General features: G+C 34.8%; 1 protein-coding gene and 1 long non-coding RNA gene across 3 annotated transcripts in view; both read left to right on the top strand.

Moving 5' to 3' along the window:
• Window positions 1-20,372, top strand: part of LOC121731058 — a 273,136-nt gene that overhangs the window by 210,316 nt on the left and 42,448 nt on the right. The window lies entirely within an intron of this gene.
• On the top strand, window positions 10,629-11,995 carry LOC121731062. Its single transcript, XR_006036184.1, has 3 exons — window positions 10,629-10,662; window positions 10,829-10,870; window positions 11,224-11,995. It is a non-coding gene; the product is annotated as an uncharacterized LOC121731062 (long non-coding RNA).

Below are 20,372 nucleotides of genomic sequence, written 5' to 3'. Positions count from 1 at the left end.
AACATTTAGGTACAAATTATTATTTACGCAATAAGACGAGTGACGGCACAAATTATTATCTTAGTTAGGTACTTAAGGCCCAGTAGTCCCTAAAATTAGCAGGTCGATGTCTGTCAGTACGAATATCGACGTTAAGGACATTAAAATAACATTCATATCAGCGCCTTGTACAGTGGCTGTTACGCGCTCGCCGCGTGCCTTGATAATAGAAAATAGGAGTAAAAACCTTTTATTTTTAGTATTACACAAATCAAATATATCAAATCGTTTACGTTAGGTTACGACACATAATATAAGTACTACATTTTTTGATTTTTCTAGAAAGTGTGTAATTTAGCCATAAAACGGTTTAATTAAGTATGAAAAACAGCGTTATAACAGTCATCTTTGGGATTTTTATCCTATATACCTTTGCGTATAGGAAATTTTCTCAATTTTAAAACGGTCTTTATTTTATACTTAAATAATGACATTTCCTTTACTAAAATGTGTTTTAAAAAACCCATTTTACGTAGTTGCAACAACCACAGCGCCTTAAAGAGGCGTCTATTAATGGGCATTGTCCAAAAAAAATCACATGTACTTTTTGTATTTTTTTTCGTTAAAATAGGGTATTTTAAGAATATAAATTAAATAATTTTGAAATTCATTGGCTAGTTTTTTCTCAATAATTTTTTAAAGTTTCGCTCTGACGTCATCATCGGCGGACAATTGACCTCTGCATATGATTTAAATTTCCTTTCAATCTTATTTATAATGGCTGGTTCGTCAAATGCAAGTTCTTATTATGTGAAAGCTGATACGAGAAGCTTACCAAAAGTTCGAAACGTAATGTTGGTCGAATTTATTGCTAATTTAACGCCATTGAAGGTCAAACTAAGGTTAAACATATTTGTTCAAAAATATAAGTAACTAATGGGTATTTTTTTCGTTTATATACAGAAAAACGATCACTGACCTTATTCCTCGAAATGTTTTTGTAATTAGCAAAATTAAAAAAATATGGACAATCCCCATTGCGTGAGGATTATTGACCGTCTCTTCTCCCTTTGCCCCTTTGTGAGATTTCGTAAGACTTTCCCCAACTTAATCCACCTCGAAGATGATCTCCAGATTTGGCCATATTCTAGAAAATAGAAATAATTTTTCACACTGGTTTTTTGCTGGAAAAAAATTACGCGATATTTGGTGAGATTTGGAAAGATTTAGCTTGACCTCCTAGAGCACCACGTAATTTATGGTCGCCCCATAAAACTGCACTCTTGCAGTTTTTATTTATCTTTTTATACATGCAGGAATAAGTACATTTAATTTCTCCATTCATTTACGTCTGTGGTTCTTATATAAGTATATATATTTTGTCTACATTTCTATTTCCTGTCACAAGTTGGAATAGAATGTCCTTGGGCGAAGGTAATGGCTTGATAACAAATACAGCCTGATTGTTATTAGTGTAATATCGAAACGGACCCGATTAACTCTTTTAGACGTTATTCGTTTCAAATAAGGTTTATAGTGGAGCATCAGATTTATCATATATATTATAATGAGACGGCCCGCAAAGCCGTTGCGCCAACATTATTTTATCGCGCGAAAACCGTACATTTTGATAGTGTGAAGAGTTAACAGACATACATATGGACAGACAGACAGACAGACAAACACACTTTCGCATTTATAATATAAGTATGGATAGTGTGCGGGAAGTGTATGAAATGTCTCATGTACAGCAAATGACAAAATACTGCAGTCGATCGCATTCCTCATTTCCTGCCTGCATCCGCCGCCAGAGTTCTAACATTACACTCCGTTCACAGTTTCTTTACCTCCGACAGGACCTTTAAGGCCCAGTAGTCCCTAAAATAAGCAGGTCGATGCCTGTCAGTACGAATATCGACGTTAAGGACATTAAAATAACATTCACATCAGCGCGCCTTGTACAGCGGCTGTTACGCGCTCGCCGCGTGCCTTGATAATAGAAAATAGGAGTAAAAACCTTTTGTTTTTAGTATTACACAAATCAAATATATCAAATCGTTTACGTTAGGTTACGACACATATACTATGATTTAATTATGAAAAACAGCGTTATAAGAGTCATCTTTGAGATTTTTTTCTATTGAGCAGAATTTTTCAAATTGTGTACTGATATACCTTTGCGTATAGGAAATTTTCTCAATTTTAAAACGGTACTTATTTTATACTTAAATAATGACATTTATTTTACTAAAAACGTGTTTGAATAACCCATTTTAAGTAGTTGCAACAACCACAGCGCCTTCAGTCGACTGCGTAAAAGTCACTATCATAGACACTCCGTCTCTGAGGCAACTTAGGTTTAAATAAAAAAAAACGCCATACAGTATTGTTTGTTACTTAGCTTCTTCACTAAATAACGAATTTACACCAAATTCGATATGGCTTTAGGCTCTGTAATAATACATAACTAGATTACATAGATTTGAATTCCGAAAATGTACAGTATTCCCATAGAATAAGTAGGTACTCTATTTTCTGGCTAGATTAAAAAATATAATAATTTAAGCGCTCGTAATCTCTTCGTCATTTCATGCCGTCTCGGGTCAAGTAGATAACAATTCTAGTTTCCATTAAAATATTTTACGGATTTAATTGCTGGTACGCAGTTGACACGGTTTACGTGTTCTTCCATTGTAGAGCTAACAGGCGCGAAACGAGCTTTGTCTTTTTAATTAGAGTACTTCGTGACCCTGTTCATGACCAGTGCTCAGGGTTGGCAACATGAGGAAAAAATCCCTACGACATTCACAGTTTTATAAGAGAAATTAGGCGTGAGTGGCAACCCTGCCTGTGTTTGCTCATGACCAGTGCTCAGGGAAGACAACTTGAGAAAAAATCTCTATTGTGATCACACTTTTGTATAAAGAAATATGTGTGAGTAGCAGCCCTGTGTGTTGTTATCAGCGTTGCTAGGCAACGGGCTAGCTCGCCTCGCCAGTCAGTTCGCATCCGCCCGCCCAGCGAGTCGTGTGACGCTCGCTTCGATATTTTTATGAAACCCCTTTACGTCCTTTATAGCGGTTTTGATTTCTACATTTATAACGCTTTGAATACATAATATGCTTAGTAGTTCAATAAAAAATAGTATAAGGAGACAAAATAACATTAGATTTAGTACCTACATTTTAGTGGTTTGTGGTAAACTTCTGTGATTCGGTGTGACTTAATCATGGATCTAGTACATCGGCTGCATTACCTAGTGCTTTCCCAAAAGTCTGATCTGATGACGATGGAGAGGGAGCAGAGAATGAGAATGAGGCGACAGTCAAGTCTTCCAGAGTATAGCAAAGCTAATAAGACTAGACAGAGATTGGAGCAAGCTTATTTTAATGATGTAAGTGTATTATTAACGTGACCATTTATTTATTTTTTAGAGCGGGACAAATACATAATCCCCCCCCCTCAAATTGTTTGTATAAACGCGCTAATCTCAGGAACTACTGGTCCGATTTGAAAAATTCTTTCAGTTATAGATAGCTCATTTATAGAGGAAGGCTTTAGGCTATATTTTATCAAGCCAAGACTAATAGGAGCGAAGAAACAGAGGAAAATGTGGAAAAAATGGGAAAATTTATTTGAAAGCGATTTCTATGTTATTTGGCACATTATGGTAGAATAATCACGTTAGTTGTATGTATGCGTTACTTCCAGGCATTAGACAGGCATTTCAAACAGAAAAATGCTTTAAAATTATTGTCGTTTGGTCTGTTTGCAAAAGCGGGACAATTTTGGCCTCGCGGGGGACAGTGGGACAGACTGCCTGAAAGCGGGACGTATGGTCACGTTATGTATTATCCTTACTAATATCATTCAAATGCAAAATTATGTCTGTCTGTTACCTCTCCAAGCTATAACGGCTGAACCAATTTATTAACCGCCTTCAAAAAATTGTATATGAGATAGGGAATTTTAATTCTTAATCATATATCTTGAAGTCGGTTTTATCGTTTTAAAATACTATTATTATTTTAAGAAATGGGAAAGTACAACGGATAGTTTTTTTGCGAAAAAACTTAAGGTTTTCGTGCAAGACGAATTTAGGCGCTACTGAGTTTCGGGCATCATCTACTAAAATATTCTAAAGAATTCAGTATATTATTTAGTTTGTCCGCAGAATACATATTAAGTATTACAAGTTTGTCTTCAAAATATTTTTAAATAACTGGACCTATTCTACTAAAATTTAGCATACTTATCATATTATATAGACAAACACATTGGCTACTTTTTATCGCGCGCAAACAAAATGAAAAAAAATGTTTCACACAAAAACAACATGTTCTCATAAGTAAAGCAATTAGTGTCCTATATACCTATAGTATTATTGTTATTGAGTTTTATGTAACTAGGTTATATTGTTTTCGCCAAATATTAGGTCACGTCAGTGCCTCCAAGGCTATGTTTTTATTAGGTTTTCACATTATGTCATTATAAGCTACGAAATACTCGTAGCTTTACACACAATAATATGTAAGCGTCTAAACACACTATGCCGAATTTCTGCGGCGGAAATTCCGCATGATTACGTGAGCAATGCCAAACGCATACAATATAACGCGATGGAATTTCGGCATGGTGTGTCATCGGTAATCCATACTAATATTATAAATGCGAAAGTATCTCTGTCTGTCTGTCTGTCTGTCTGTCTTACTTTCACGCCAAAACTACTGAACCGATTGCAATGAAATTTTGTATACAGTTATTCTAGAGTCTGAGAAAGGACATAGGCTACATTTTGATGTGGAAAAATATCTTATTTCCATGAAAATATCGATGAAAATGAATTCGCATTGCGCGTGGCCAGCGCTCATCCCGGGGGTCCTGGGTTCGAGTCCCGCAGGCGGAACAAAAAGTTTTCAATGTTCCTGGGTCTTGGATGTGTATTAAAATAAAATTTCAAAAATCTTAAACCTATTTTATGTTTAATATTATAAAAAATCCAGAAATATATCGATGGAATGAACATTTTAGTTCTAATACGATTCAACAGATGGCGTTTTATTTTTTACTTTATTGTAACATAGAACTAATCATACTTATTAGTTAGTATGTTTTTGTTTATAGTTTTTAATACGTTAGAATATTATGTTTAATAATATTATCACTTGGTATAATAATAATCAATCTACCTTGTCTTATGTAGAACTCCTACTGCATTTCTAATCCATACTATCCATACTAATATTATAAATGCGAAAGTATCTCTGTCTGTCTGTCTGTCTGTCTTGCTTTCACGCCAAAACTACTGAACCAATTGCAATGAAATTTTGTATACAGTTATTCTAGAGTCTGAGAAAGGACATAGGCTACATTTTGATGTGGGAAAATATCTTATTTCCATGAAAATATCGATGAAAATTAATTCGCATTGCGCGTGGCCAGTGCTCATCCCGGGGGTCCTGGGTTCGAGTCCTGCAGGCGGAACAAAAAGTTTTCAATGTTCCTGGGTCTTGGATGTGTATTAAAATAATATTATTTCAAAAATCTTAAATATATTTTATGTATAATATTATAAAAAATCCAGAAATATATCGATGCAATGAACATTTTAGTTCTAATACGATTCAACAGATAGCGTTTTATTTTTTACTTCATTGTAACATAGAACTAATCATACTTATTAGTTATTATGTTTTTGTTTATAGTTTTTAATACGTTAGAATAATATGTTTAATAATATTATTCTAACGTCCTACTTTCTACACGCTTACTCAAACGTGTTTCTATAAGGGGTGGTAAGGATAACGAAAGTTTTTCGCGAGTTTATTTGAAGTTATAACAAGATTTTTGAAGTTTGAAATAATCGTACCGTGGAAGCATTTCTGTAGCCTACATGGAAACGGGAACTACCGCACGCTACAAGCTGAAGTCCACGCGGACGGAGTCGCGGGCAACAGCTAGTTTAAAATATGTTGCATTTGCAGGCGGAATCAAGCCGAGCTTCCGCCGCGGAAATTCAGTATAGTGTGTTTAGACCATAAAGTTTATATACCTAGCGGAATAGAGAAACAAAGGCCTGAGCAAGAGAGATGTCATTCCGCTAGGTATATTAACTTTATGGTTTAGACACTAACATTATTAATAGTTAAACTTAAATTTTCAGAATAAACTACTTAAAGACTAGACACTCAAAGTACCAGCTAAATGTCAAAAATAAGAGTTAAGGCGTTAGGAGGCAGAGGAATATGAGTAGATATAGCCTGTCTGTCTTTTTATCCCGGAAAAATGTACGGTCCCCGCGCGATACACGAGTTTTGGCGCAACGGAGTTGCGGGCGTCATCTCGTACTATTATAAGTATGGATTGTCAGTATTCATTTTGTAATAAATTGGATGAAATTTTTTATTGCGTGCTGTGATCTCAACCCCCGAAAAATGTATTTTGATGGATCGAAATGTCAAGAAAAGGTCGCTGTGGTTGGTTTAGACTCGTGGACGTGAAATATAATTAAGGGAATACAAAATATTTTAAATAAAGCCCTATACATATAATACCTGAACTTAGGCGCCAAAGCTTACCTACATAGTCTTTCAGCGCTGCTACTTTCACAGCGAACTCTTTATAAGGGACACATACACACCTTCAAGTATTATCAGTTATCACTTACTTTTTTTACACCTTGTATAGTTTGCTAGCAAGACCAATGCCTAGGTTATCTATGATACGAAAATACTATACTTACATTTATTAAATACTAGATGTCCCGCGCGGCTTCGCCCGCGTAAATTAGGAATTTTACGAAAACCGTACATTTTCAAATAAACAATAGCTCTTATGTCCCTACTAACTTCACTGTATCTACTCTATATCTGTGCCAAATATTGCCATAAAAATTTCTCCAGTAGTTCGTAATTTCTAATATTTTCCCCGTTTTTCTCACATTTTCCTGGGTTTCTTCAGTCGTATTAGTCTTAGCCTATAGTCTTACTCGATAAATGAGCTATCTAACACAGAAATAAGTTTTTAAATCGGACCTGTAGATCCTAAGATTAACGCGTTCAAGCAAACATACTCTTCAGGTTTATAATACTAGGTAGGTACAGATTTTTTTTATTATCGCTTGACAAACTCGAGTCTCGATCTAAAGGACTATGAAAAGTAATAATAACAGGGTCATTATAGGCTCATAAGTCATAACCATAGGACGATGTATGGTATAATAATAAATGGTAGTGAGGATGATGATGATGAATGTAATTTGCATAGCAGCATATGCTTTCCGTTCTTAAAACAACGCTGAAACTCCTAAACTTGTATCTAGAAAGAATCAGGAGTTCTCTCAGCACCTTCAGAACCACGGTATACCAGGTATACCTCGGTGCAAAACCTTACTTGTTGGTAGCATATGCTTAGAATACTTCTCACAAAACCGTGGTCACCACATGTTTCCCTATAAAATTAGAGGAGTTCCCTCGATTACTTATGGATCCTTCATCAGATCACCACTTTCGTGAATATAATACCAAATTGGGATGATACCCTATATACCAAAGAAAATTTTTGAAAATCGGTTAACAAACGGCGGAGTAATCGTTGAACATAAGAAAACGAACATAACACCTCCCCCATTTTGAAAGTCGGTTAAAATTGTAGCTTATGTGTTATTCTGATGTATAAGCTATATTATTGTAAATTAAAATCCGTTTAGTAGTTTTTGCGTGAAAGAGTAACAAACATCCATACATCCATACATCTATACATCCATACATCTATACATACAAACAAACTTTCGCCTTTATAATATTAGTAGGATTAATTAAAAGCAACTAAATAAGTAATACTAACTTTATATTGCCAAATTATTTTACAATCCAATAACAAAATCAAAGTATTAATATACGGGCTACGGCGTAGCTGTTTTGCTACGCAACAACTGTCGTGGAGAATCTACAGAATAATGATAGCAAACATGACAAGTGTTTTGCCTATTTTTGTGTGAAGTAGTGACTTCAAATTACCACAAAATTCCCATGCACATCACGTTTTGGTGTGCCGAAGTAAGTAGTTTTTATAGCTAAACAGATTTTGTTCTTTAGCATAGTAGTTTAGGCTTTGGATTAACACATAGGCTTCTTTCTATCCCGAAAATAATTGTGTTTTGTTATCCATACTAAAATAATTTTAAATGTGAAAGTGTGTCTGTCTGTCTCGTACCTCTTCACGCCCAAAAGGACATAGGATACTTTTAATCCCGGAAAATCTGCGGTTCCCGCACGATAAACGAATTTTGGCGCAACGGAGTTGCGGGCGTTACATACTACGATTATTAATTAGAGATGTGCCGATCATAACTTTGGACGACTAGCCGACTAGCCGATTAGTCGGTTGCAAAGTAGCCGACTAATCGGCCAAACCGACCATGGTTTCGGATGTTTCCGTAACGCTTCGTTTACTGCTGATTCGCGGGTTGCGCAGCCCCCGAACGTGTCGGATCGTGTGATCGTCATGATACAGTTAATGGTTTTCAGGATATATTATTTACTGTACATCGTATTGTGTAACATGCAATATTGATTCAATAATTTTACATTTAAATTTGTTAATACAAAATCAGAGTCTTTTATATTTTAAATGAGAATAAATTTTCGTTATAAATGTTTATTGAAGAAGATGTTTATTGTTCTTCTGTACCAAATTATTATAAGATAATTATAATACATTTTTTTATTAAATGTCATAGATATTTCTTTACCAGCAAGTAATTTTGGACACAATTCATTTAATTTCAAAATAATCAAGATTTTTTTTCTCAAATGTAATTTCAATAATGGTAAAACTAATAAAAAGCCGGATAGTCAGCGCTTTTTGCCGACTAGTCGACGACTGCAAAAGTGGCCGGATAGTCGGCTTTACTGACTAGCCGGCACATCTCTAATTATTATCCATTACTGGGTATATAGGTATGTGCTGTCAGATTCATGTACTAATTTAGCTAAAGCGACTGTCAATCTGCAATTCTAAGACGTATATTCATGTAGAGCTTTGTGCCGTCAATCCATCAATCTAGATTCTAGGTCTAACTATGCTGAGCATGTAACTTGCGGCGAAACATTTGTGGTTCTGTTACAATAACTAGACAGTTCGCATTGGTTATTGATGTCCTTTGAATAGAGTAATCCCTTAATTACTATAACAATTATGATTATTAACTCCTTGTACGTTTTGATATGGTTTTACCTATATTTTACTTAATTAAACCTACTGCTAAGTACTATCAAAGTAAAAGGGTGTACCTATCTGGCTGCCATTACGCTAAAACCTCTGAATGAATGTGACTGTGGACTTAGGATAACTTTTGTGACGAAAAATATTAAGCCTCCAAATTTTTTGTAGACGATTCCTAGCATAATATTATGAATTATAATAATGATTATATTGTAATATTTTTTCTAACATTATGTTCACGAGATATATTATTATTTTATATACCGTAAGTATAACAGTTAAGCTTTTTATCAATACTAGAAAATCACTCAAATTAGCTGTGTTTGCTCCTATTTAATTCTCTATTTAGTATTTAATCCTTATAAATTACCTTACTTTATTCTAGTCGGTGTAGTAATGTAATTTAATTTAGACAAGAATCGTTGAGGGTAACATGTAAGGCGCTCACCAAGGCCACTTTCAGCCAAATTAAGCGATCGCAATCAGAAACACTTTGTTTCACTTACAGTTATCTAAACAACATATATAAAGGATGTTACAAAACTAAGTGATAATATTTTAAGGTGTGTATGAGTCCCTGTATAGAGTTCTGTAAAAGTGGCAGGTGGCTGAAAGAGCATTTTTTTCACTTTTGTATGGGCAAGGGCCTGAGCGTCACGAGTTTCCCCATACAAAAGTGAATAAAAATGTTGGTCTTTCAGCGCTGCTACTTTCACAGTGAACTCTATACAGGGACTACTACAAGGAACACGTACACACTCTAAAGTATTATCACTTATTTTTGATACACCCTGTATAAAGGGCGTTACAAAACTAAGTGATAATATTTTAAGGTGTGTATAATGAGTCCCTGTATAGAGTTCACTGTAAAAGTGGCAGCGCTGAAAGAGCTTTTTTTTTCACTTTTATATGGGGAAACTCGGGCGCTTGCCCATAAAATCATAAAAATAAATTTGGTCTTTCAGCTCTGCTACTTTCACAGTACAAGGAACAAATACACACACTAAAGTATTATCACTTAGTTTTGTTACACCCTGTATATTTCTCGTAGACATACTTACCTAATAAAAGCGTTTTCGAAAATGATTTACAACGTAACTCCCAGCATAAAGAGAGGCTTAAGGGCCTCTCTAAGCTACTTAAAGATTTCGCTAATTAGCTTTAATAATAAATATAATTTATTATAACGTTAGTAAGTTTATAAAAATGTTAGCTATTTTATACTAAAGAACAGACGTCTGACGCTTCGAGAATTATTTTCTTATAAATAAAAATACTGCAATAAATAAGAATTCAATCTTTCTCTTATTAGGAATTCATGTCATTACGTCAATTTCAATCGTTACTTGAAATATATTAGTTTCGATCGAGTAAGAAAGGTTTATTGGAATATTAATACTGCAGAAAGTAGAAATATATGTTTGATATTATATTGTGAATGTGAATTTTGTGAAACGTGTGAATAAATTACATGTATATTGTATAGTCTGTCAAGAAAGTGAAGAAATTAAAAAGACGCAACATCATAGTGTCATCCCTTTTAAATCAATCTAAGAAAAAGGGGATGACACTACGATGTTGCCACTTTTTAATTTCTAAACTTTCTTGACGGAGTATACACTAGAGTTGTACCTAATTGCTCAGTTCGCCACAGATTTTAAAGCTAGTAAGTATTAGGTTTTGTAATATAATATATCTATTTTATTCCCACGACTAACGACTCTATTCTTTAATTTATAATTATTATGATTGATTGATCTTGATTTATGATTATCAAAATTTTGCGTTCCTATTATATTACCTGATGATGTTTTTTTATCGAAACCAATCGTGTATAATTTTTTAATTCATAAAATGGGGTTTATTAGAATTAACAAAATTCTTCTTTTCTTCGGTTCTTCTCGCCGGGTTAGTTCCCCATGCGGTGGTAGGCATATTTTGTAGATGAAATGTTCAGAAAATATCTATAAAATTGAATCTGCATAAAATATAAGCTTAGACTGGCTATTGACTATTTAGTTTCAGGACAGTTCTTACCGATCAAGAGACAAGTGTAATAGTTCCCTCGTTACCTGGCGCATAAAAAGACATGAAGAGGGATTTTAAAATGGCGGCCAAGATGGCGTCTGTACCCGGCTCACGTTCCCGCCATCACACACGAACACGTGTAGACTAGACAGTCGAGGGACCGATTTCTCTTTGATTACGAAAAACAAACATCACTCCGTAGGTAAACTACGTAATTGCTTTGTTTACATATCGAAAAATCTCGTAAACAGCTCTTGTGTGTACCTTTTGGGCTTTACGTGTACGTTGGTACGTTTGTATGGTATGTATGGTACGTTTGTAAATTTATAGCTATATATAATTTAAACAGCCTAGCATCTTTCAAAAAACAAGTAAAAAACTTTCTGTTACATGAACAAAAAGCACAGGAAAACTTGCGCCAAGATATAAGTGTGATATAGGTGTTTCGCGATGGTTATCTGTGGCTTAAGGCTATGACAGATCTAGGTTTAATATACTGGCTATTATTTTCAACGTAGTTAGATTCGGTTGGCATCACATTTTCTCTTGTTTTTCCTAATTGTTATGTACATATCTTTAACATTACAACTAGTACAGTAATACCACTCTTTCAAAATTAAGTATACACTATGACTTATATTATTGTTATTATTCTGTTAGATATAACAAACTTTATAGAGTGCTAATTTAATATAGGTAGTATTTTAATTATGGATCACAGATTACTAGTACCGTATATATATTTTGTAGATTATGGATTGTGTTTGGATTGTGTTGAATGTTGATATCTTCCTCGCCTTCTTTTTATTTATGACATAATATGTCCATTTTTTTTCTTTTTTCTATCTTTCCTTCACAAGTGCAAAAGGTTTTCTATATGGAATGTTATGATATGTTTTTATGATTGATAGAGTGATATTAATGCATAATAATTAATTATTAATACAAATATTTAATGAATTTTAGTTATTTATTGTTATTAAAATTTCAATTACTTAGTTGATTTCATATTATTGTTATAATTTTATAGTAAATGTTGATAATTGCATGTTTACCTGATTCATTGTTAATTTTTATTGAAATAATGGAGACTTGGGAAGTTGGGACGGCTGTGAGGTCACGGAATGGGTCAAGCGGAAGACCGGCGTTGGATACCTGCTAGGTGTGCCAACACTGCCGAGCTTGGTCCAATTTGCGGCTGATTTATTTAGAAATTGTCATTATTTTGTTGTTATATTATCATAATTTAAGTTATTTTTATTGTATCTTGTTGTAATAGTAAGTGATATGTAGCTGCAAATAAATAATTATTCTATTCTATTTTATTATATAGATCGGTAGGTACCTGTACCTAAAGTTTGTATGAAAGCTGTAGTTCATTTCTATTTAATATATTTTATACTTATGGGGCTTAAATAATATTGTGCTGTGTCGTAAGTATACAGGGTGTAACAAAAACAAGTGATAATACTTTAGGGTGTGTACGTGTTCCCTGTACAGAGTTCACTGTGAAAGTAGCATCGCTGAAAGACCAAAAATTTTTTTCACTTTTGTATGGGGAAACTCGTGACACTCGGGCCCTTGCCCATACAAAAGTGAAAAAAAAATTTGGTCTTTCAGCGCTGCTACTTTCACAGTGAAATCTCTACAGGGAACATGTACACACCCTAAAGTATTATCACTTGTTTTTGTTACACCCTGTATAATCGTCTCGTCAGATGTGAAAAGAAGCAATGTAGTGCAAAATTCAAATCCAGCAATACTAAAGAAATCCGTGAAACCTACTTGGTATTTAATGTTGTAACTTGTATTTAATGTTAAAAAACATTCGCCAGATGAAATATTTTAAATCAAAATCCACATGTGGGTTCATGTTGTACAAACTTAATTTAGACGTATTACAAACTGACGGATTTACCTTAGAGTCTATACTCTACATCGTTCAAGTCTGTAACTAACTAGATAATATTATGATCATTTATGACTGAAGGTACAAGTTAGAAGCCAGCTACATGAAGTTGCAGCAGACGACGTGTCGTCGCGACTCTACTGGTTTCTATGTATTTATATGAATAAGTGTCGCTAGCTTCGTGCCGCTAGCTTCGGAGGGTATTTCTAATGCTAAGTACTCACATACGGTTTTGCTCGATAGTTTTACTCCAAATCTAGGAATAACCACCGTGTGGACCGCAAAACTGAGAGCTCGAAGGCTCGCTTCCAGCCGGCCTCGATGGAATTAAATATGTCAAATATGTCATTTCCTTCGATTCGGAGTAAATGCTATCGAGCAAAACCGTATTTGAGTACTTAGCAAGAAACAGATATTACATACAAACCAGTTGTGTCGCAGCGACACGTCGTCTGCGGTTGCTTCATGTCGCCCGCTGTCAACCGGCACCTTTAGTCTCATGTCATATTATTATGAGACTAACATTACCTGTGGTCTGTGGATTTAATATTATATATTAATATTATTATATTAATATTATTATAATATAGAGACTTCTAAATTTAAATTAAAAAAAAACTAAAATGATTACAAAGTTTATTTTTTTTATTTAAAGATAATATTATGTCGGACTAAAATATGATAAGGCATCGCATCCAAAAAACTTGCACTTTTGATGTCAAGGTCACAGTCACGATAAAATGGTCACAAGCTGTAATGAGGTGGTCCTATTTTTTGGCCACGTTTATTGCTCGATATGCCAGTTGCCACGTCTACGTCTTTGGGCTTTTGATATAAATATATTTGATTTCATTTGATTTCATTGTTTTTTTTATTTCATTTCATTCACTTGGTGTTTTCATTTGCGTAATATCATACCAACTTAACCTTTAGTTTTTATTCTATTCCTGCAGAGATTTTTTGTGGTTACATTAAAATTCTAAAAACTGCGGATAAGTATTAGACTTTCATGGAATTCACGTTGATACGTACATCAAATTGAATTCTGAAAAGCTGCGATATGACTTTATACAATAACTTTACTTCTATGAAAGATCAATTCCATGATATTACATTCAATTTTCACATAAATCAAGTCTGAGGATTTTTGCCCTTTCTCTGTTGAAATTCGATTAACCTTAAGACATTGAATATGTAAATCCATTTGTCTTGACTTGTGTGGATTCCTCATTTGAATTCTTGGAGCAAATGTTTTGTGATCGCTTTTTGTACGGTCATCAATCCACACTTTGTTATTATAATATAAATGCGAAAGTGTGTCTGTCTGTCTGTTTCGACTTCACATCCAAACCGCTAAACTGATTTTGCTGAAATTTGGTAAGAAGATACTTTGAGTCACGGTAAAGGACATAGGATACTTTTTATCCCGGAAAAATGTACGGTTCCCGCGCGATAAACGAGTTTTGGCGCAACGGAGTTACGAGCTTCGTCTTTATAATTTATGGAAATAGTTGAAATAGTTTATACGTGGGAGAGCCATGCTTCGGCACGAATGGGCCGGCTCGTCCGGATAAATACCACGTTCTCACAGAAAACCGGCGTGAAACAGCGCTTGCGCTGTGTTTCGCTGAGTGAGTGAGTTTACCGGAGGCCCAATCCCCTACCCTATAACCTTTCCTACCCTCCCCTATTCCCTTCCCTTCCCTACCCTCCCCTATTACCCTATTCCCTCTTAAAAGGCCGGCAACGCACATGCAGCTCTTCTGATGCTGCGAGTGTCCATGGGCGACGGAAGTTGCTTTCCATCAGGTGACCCGTATGCTCGTTTGCCCCCTTGTTTCATTTAAAAAAAAAGTTTTTTGTAATTGTCAGAATATTAATGAGAAACTTAGACTTAGAGAAACCAATCTCACTTTTTCCGACTTCACAATCACACGATTTGCCGACTTTCGTAATAGTTTTTCATGCCATCAAGCTATTCGTTTCCTTTTTTCGTTTCTCTTTTAACCCTAATTTTTAGGGTTCCGTAGTCAATAAGAAACCCTTATAGTTTCGGTCTGTTCGTCCATCTGTCTGTCCGTCTGTCCATCTGTCTGTCCGCGGTTTTGCTCAGAGGCTATAGGGCCGACAAAGCAGTAATTCCGCGCGAATGCACATCTTATAATGATGCCGACAAAATGGTATATAAAATCTTAAAAAATATATTTTATTACGGTACCTCCCCTACACACTAATGTGGGGGTGATTTTTTTTTCGCGTCCACCCCACTGTTTTTGGGTGTCGCTGGATAGATTTTTAAAAAATATTACGAGTATTCAAAGATCATATTTTTTCGATTGAGGGATTTATAATCGATTTGAAAAATATGAAGTTTTAAAGCAGAAAAAATCGTTACAGTCCAGTGTCCCCCTCTTCTACCCGCTAAACGGTTGCTTCTGGAAATGTGAAAAAATCACGGGAGTAGGAAATATTATGCTAAATTTAAAAGGAAAACTTGTCACAACTAAGAAGACTTCATGAGTAATTGAGCTATAGTCGATCAACTAAAAAAAATCAGCCAAGTGCGAGTCGGACTCACGCACGAAGGGTTCCGTACCATTATAGAGCAAAATTAGCCCAAAAATTGTGTTTTGTATGGGAGCCCCACTTAATTTTTTATTTTATTTTAATATTATTAATAAATATTAAAGTAAACATACAAATAAGGTCTTTGAGAAAAAATCAAGTACCTACCAGTTGCCATTGTTAATATAGAACAAAAAAGGCCAAAAAAATCACGTTTGTTGTATGGGAGCGCCCCTTAAAATATATTAATTTTATTTTGTTTTTAGTATTTGTTGTTATAGCGGCAATAGATATACATAATCTGTGAAAATGATGATGGGCAAAAATGTATGGGCTCTGGTATAGGGCTCAACAGGAATGGATTGTATATTTTTAGGAAGGTATACCCATTACATTAATGACCAATAGGGCGCTTGTCAAGATTCGTCGATTTTTTTGAGTAAAGCCATGTTAAAAGTGACATTTCATGCTGATAACATCACGTTACATTATAGCATGATTATTTTTATGGTTCCGTAGTCAACAAGGAACCCTTATATGATACTCCCCTATCCCCCCTCCCCTAGACATCAAACGGTTTTACTTATACAGTCTTATGTCTACACTTATCTTCTATTTATATTTTCTGTTCTGTCATCGTTACCTGCTCCGCCGTCCACTTGGCCGGTTTTTACCCCTAAAAATCATATATCTACTGGTCTTTATAGTTAGCTGTATGTTTTAACAATAGCAGGTTTTTGTCCTAGAAAAACGAAAAAACTGCGTAGAGGTTATATTATGTAAACGTACAAGAATAATAAAATTCCTTGTCCTTGAACTAAAGATATAAAGAGTTTCTCAATGTCGTCCGCGATAATGTCTGTGGAACGTAAACGTGCATGGAATTTCTTTTACAATTATAATCTGCCACCACCACCCTCTTCGTAGGAAAATGTAGGTATCTTATACATAGAAAATATATTTTATACAAAGGAAACAACGTTTTTATCATGTTTTTTGTATGCCAAGTAATATTATATCTTAGTAGCATTGTGTATTTGTAACGTCTTTTATCACAATCTATTATTTTTAGTAAGGTGGTTACAATAATAAGTAAATCTGTAAGGTGAAACTGAAAACCTTAGAGACGTTAAAAAATGTGACCTTATCATCTTAATTTTAGTAGGCGAAAGTGTGTGAGTTTGTGAGTGTGTAAGCTCGTTACTTCTTCACGCTTAAACGGCTAGAGCAGTAATTCCCAAAGTGGTCCAGGTGGACCCCCAGGGGTCCACACGAAACTAGACGGGGGTGTAGACCCCCGTAAACCCCGCCAACGTAGGTTGGACAAAAATTGGGGGTCCACAATAATTGTAGGCTGTGGTCTTATTATTTTGTAGAAAAATCAATATAATCATTTTGTGATCAGTAGCGTGCTCAAAATTTTATGTCGTGTGCCATTGGTTCGCCATCCCTTGGCATAGGCGGATAATTCGTTGAAAAGCACAGCGACTGCTATTTAAAATAATAGCAAGTTTCATCGATATAAAAGTGGGCCACGAAACAAAGGAGTTTGGGAACCTCTGGGCTAGAGCGATTTCGATAAAATTTGGCATGGAGTTAGCTAACATCCTAAATTAACATACAGGCTAAGTTTTACTCCAGAGGAATGTCTTATTCCTATGGGAAAAAACAATGAAAATTAATTCGTGAAAAATCATCTACTGTTAATATGCCGTTTACTTTCCCTTAAAAAACCGGGGGACACACCGCGGGCACAGCAATAGTAATACCAACCATAGAGGTAATCGTTCAAGCTATTGCACTTTTAAGCAAACAAAATACATGCTAACTTTTCAATGATTTTGAAATCAGTGCCAGCCTCAATTTCGTAGTGGCTTTAGGAGTTTGAAACTTCTAAGCCGGATACGGCGGAGATATTAGGCAAGGTAATGTTATCAAGTTTTCCAAAACAGCTTAGGCACTGTGCAAAAAGTTATGTAATCGATCCAAACATAGAGAATAATCAATTAATAACATTATAATGTTAATCCATCAAGCCCCATAAGCTCACTGGTGAGCGAGACACAATAGAATAACAATAGATTTCCAAGAATCCACGATCGAAGGATTAAAGGAAAGTCTAAGGTAAAACAATAGCGTGTAAAATAATAAAGACATAGAATATCTATTAAGCATTAGCGTGATTACTAGGAGCCAACTAAATCTAGAGAAGGCTTTGCTCAAGGATTCAAAATTTTATCTCTCTTTAAACCAAAAAATCTTGATTACACTTAAAACTGTTAAACATTTGTTTGTTACCTATAACATATTATAATAACCAGGATACTTAGATATATATACAAAAACTCAACAGTTTTGGTAACATATCGTTTACGTAACACATGTTGCACTTTTTCGCAAATAAAATGTGTGCCTGAACCATTAAAAGTTAATATACCTATCGAAATAGAGAAACAAAGGCCTGAGCAAGAGAGATGTCACTATCAGTAACACTGCGTGGTAAAAAGAGACGTGTGATACATGACAGCAGCACTCTTTTTTTGACGTCCAGTCGGCACGTGCCGCACGTTGACAATTTAATCTCATAGAAATCATGTTCAATTATGCTTGTGTAAGTGTATACGTACCTACACATATTTTTACACACAGATGAAACCAATTTCGGTTTCGTTTGACAGCTCGAGATTGTTGCTGTATTCCGCTAGGTATATTAACTTTATGGCCTAAACATATCCATTCATACTGCTTAATGCTTGGGAACCGTTTAGTAAAATGAAATACGAAATAACAATGAAATCAAAGGCTTTATAACGATCAACCCGCCTACGTTTCCAATAAAAATTACAGAGCTTAGCATTAACAAGCCAATATTTGGTTTTATACCGAGAAATATAGTTCGCTGTAAACGCTATCACGTGATCGCAGGAAGTTCGCCACACGCAACTCGAGCAATCTATGAAGAAATAGCCTAGGTATAGTATAGTTGTGTTTTAATCTGATTTGTTAATTAAATCAAAACCTTTCTTTTTTTTATGAAATAAGGGGGCAAACGAGTAAACGGGTCACCTGATGGAAAGCAACTTCCGTCGCCCATGGACACTCGCAGCATCAGAAGAGCTGCAGGCGCGTTGCCGGCCTTTTAAGAGGGAATAGGGTAATAGGGGAGGGTAGGGAAGGGAAGGGAATAGGGTAGGGGATTGGGCCTCCGGTAAACTCACTTACTCGGCGAAACACAGCGCAAGCGCTGTTTCACGCCGGTTTTCTGTGAGAACGTGGTATTTCTCCGGTCGAGCCGGCCCATTCGTGCCGAAGCATGGCTTTCCCACGTATAAAATGTATGTACGTAAATATTTATACAGAGACGTGCACAGTAATGGGGTTAAAGTAGATAGGGCATCGAGACCGGGTTTTCCCGAAACCCGAAAACCCGGGTTTTGGGGATCATGAAAAAACCGGGGTTTCAAAATGGAACCCGGTTTTTTCGAGCTTTTCGGGTTTTTCTTTTTTTGATAATTATTAAAGGCCAGACCTGATTTAATGGTATTTATAACAAACTAACATACAAGTTATTTATTTTTATAACATATTGTATAGGTTTAATTATTTATATTGGTCATAATTAAACAAAATATAATATTTTTAAGGAAAAGTTTCGTTTTAGGATCATTAAAGACTAATTGTCATAAAAAGATTAATTAATAATAATAATTAATAATACATATTTTAAAAAACCTACCAAAACTATTCAATGTAAAAAAGCCAAGTCTCTTCAAACAATCTATCCTTCGCAAAAAGTTTTCAAATTCCATAGAAGCCAAGTCTTGTTAAACTTATTTTATAGTTTTCAATCAACATTCAGTGATTGACTACAGTTTTGTTTATTATGTGTTGATCACATAATAGGTTTACAAAATAAAGTGTGGACAGCTTCAAAGGGTTCTAACTTTTAAGTCTGCTGAAAGTACCGTAGACTTTTGATGATGGGCAAGTTAGCCACTAGGTGACAAAAGTTGAAACTTGTATGGACCGTTGGTGATAAAATACACCCATCAACAAAGTCTTCGCGATATTTGTATTTTTGGAAAATCTAAAAACCTGTCAGGAATTTTTGAAGACAGTGTATGGAACAATGATAGCTTAAAAAATATTTAATAAATTATATTATTAAAATACTTTTCCGAATTTTTATCGTTTATAAAGCAATCACAGGTATCTACAGTCACAAAAAAATCAATGATAAGTCAACAAACCTTTATTTCCTGTCCGGGTTTCGATGCCCTAAAAGTAGAGAGGAAAAACCGAAGTTAGTGATTTTGTTTGCCTGTATTTCGTGTCTCTTAGCTGATTAGTGATTAGGCGTTAGTTGTAAGTAAGCAATAAAAGAAGATTTTAAAGGTATCATATTTTATATTTTGAATGTTTTTCTTTTTTAAGTTGTGCTAGACGTTTTAGCAGTTGTGCATTGGAGATATAAAAATATTATTTTATTTCTTAATGCGATGTTTCCCTACGCGAAGGGAAATGAACTGTCTCTATGTTCCGGTTGTAAAATTAACATCCTATGCTCCTTTCGCATTGCACGCTGGAATCTCTACATTTTTCTTTATTCATTATCTAATCTATAGGTACATATAAATAAAATTGAAGTGTCTGTTTGTAATATTGA

This window comes from Aricia agestis, chromosome 10 (assembly GCF_905147365.1).
Source record: "Aricia agestis chromosome 10, ilAriAges1.1, whole genome shotgun sequence".
Lineage (NCBI taxonomy): Eukaryota > Metazoa > Arthropoda > Insecta > Lepidoptera > Lycaenidae > Aricia > Aricia agestis.
This window is presented reverse-complemented; position numbering and strand designations above follow the sequence as displayed.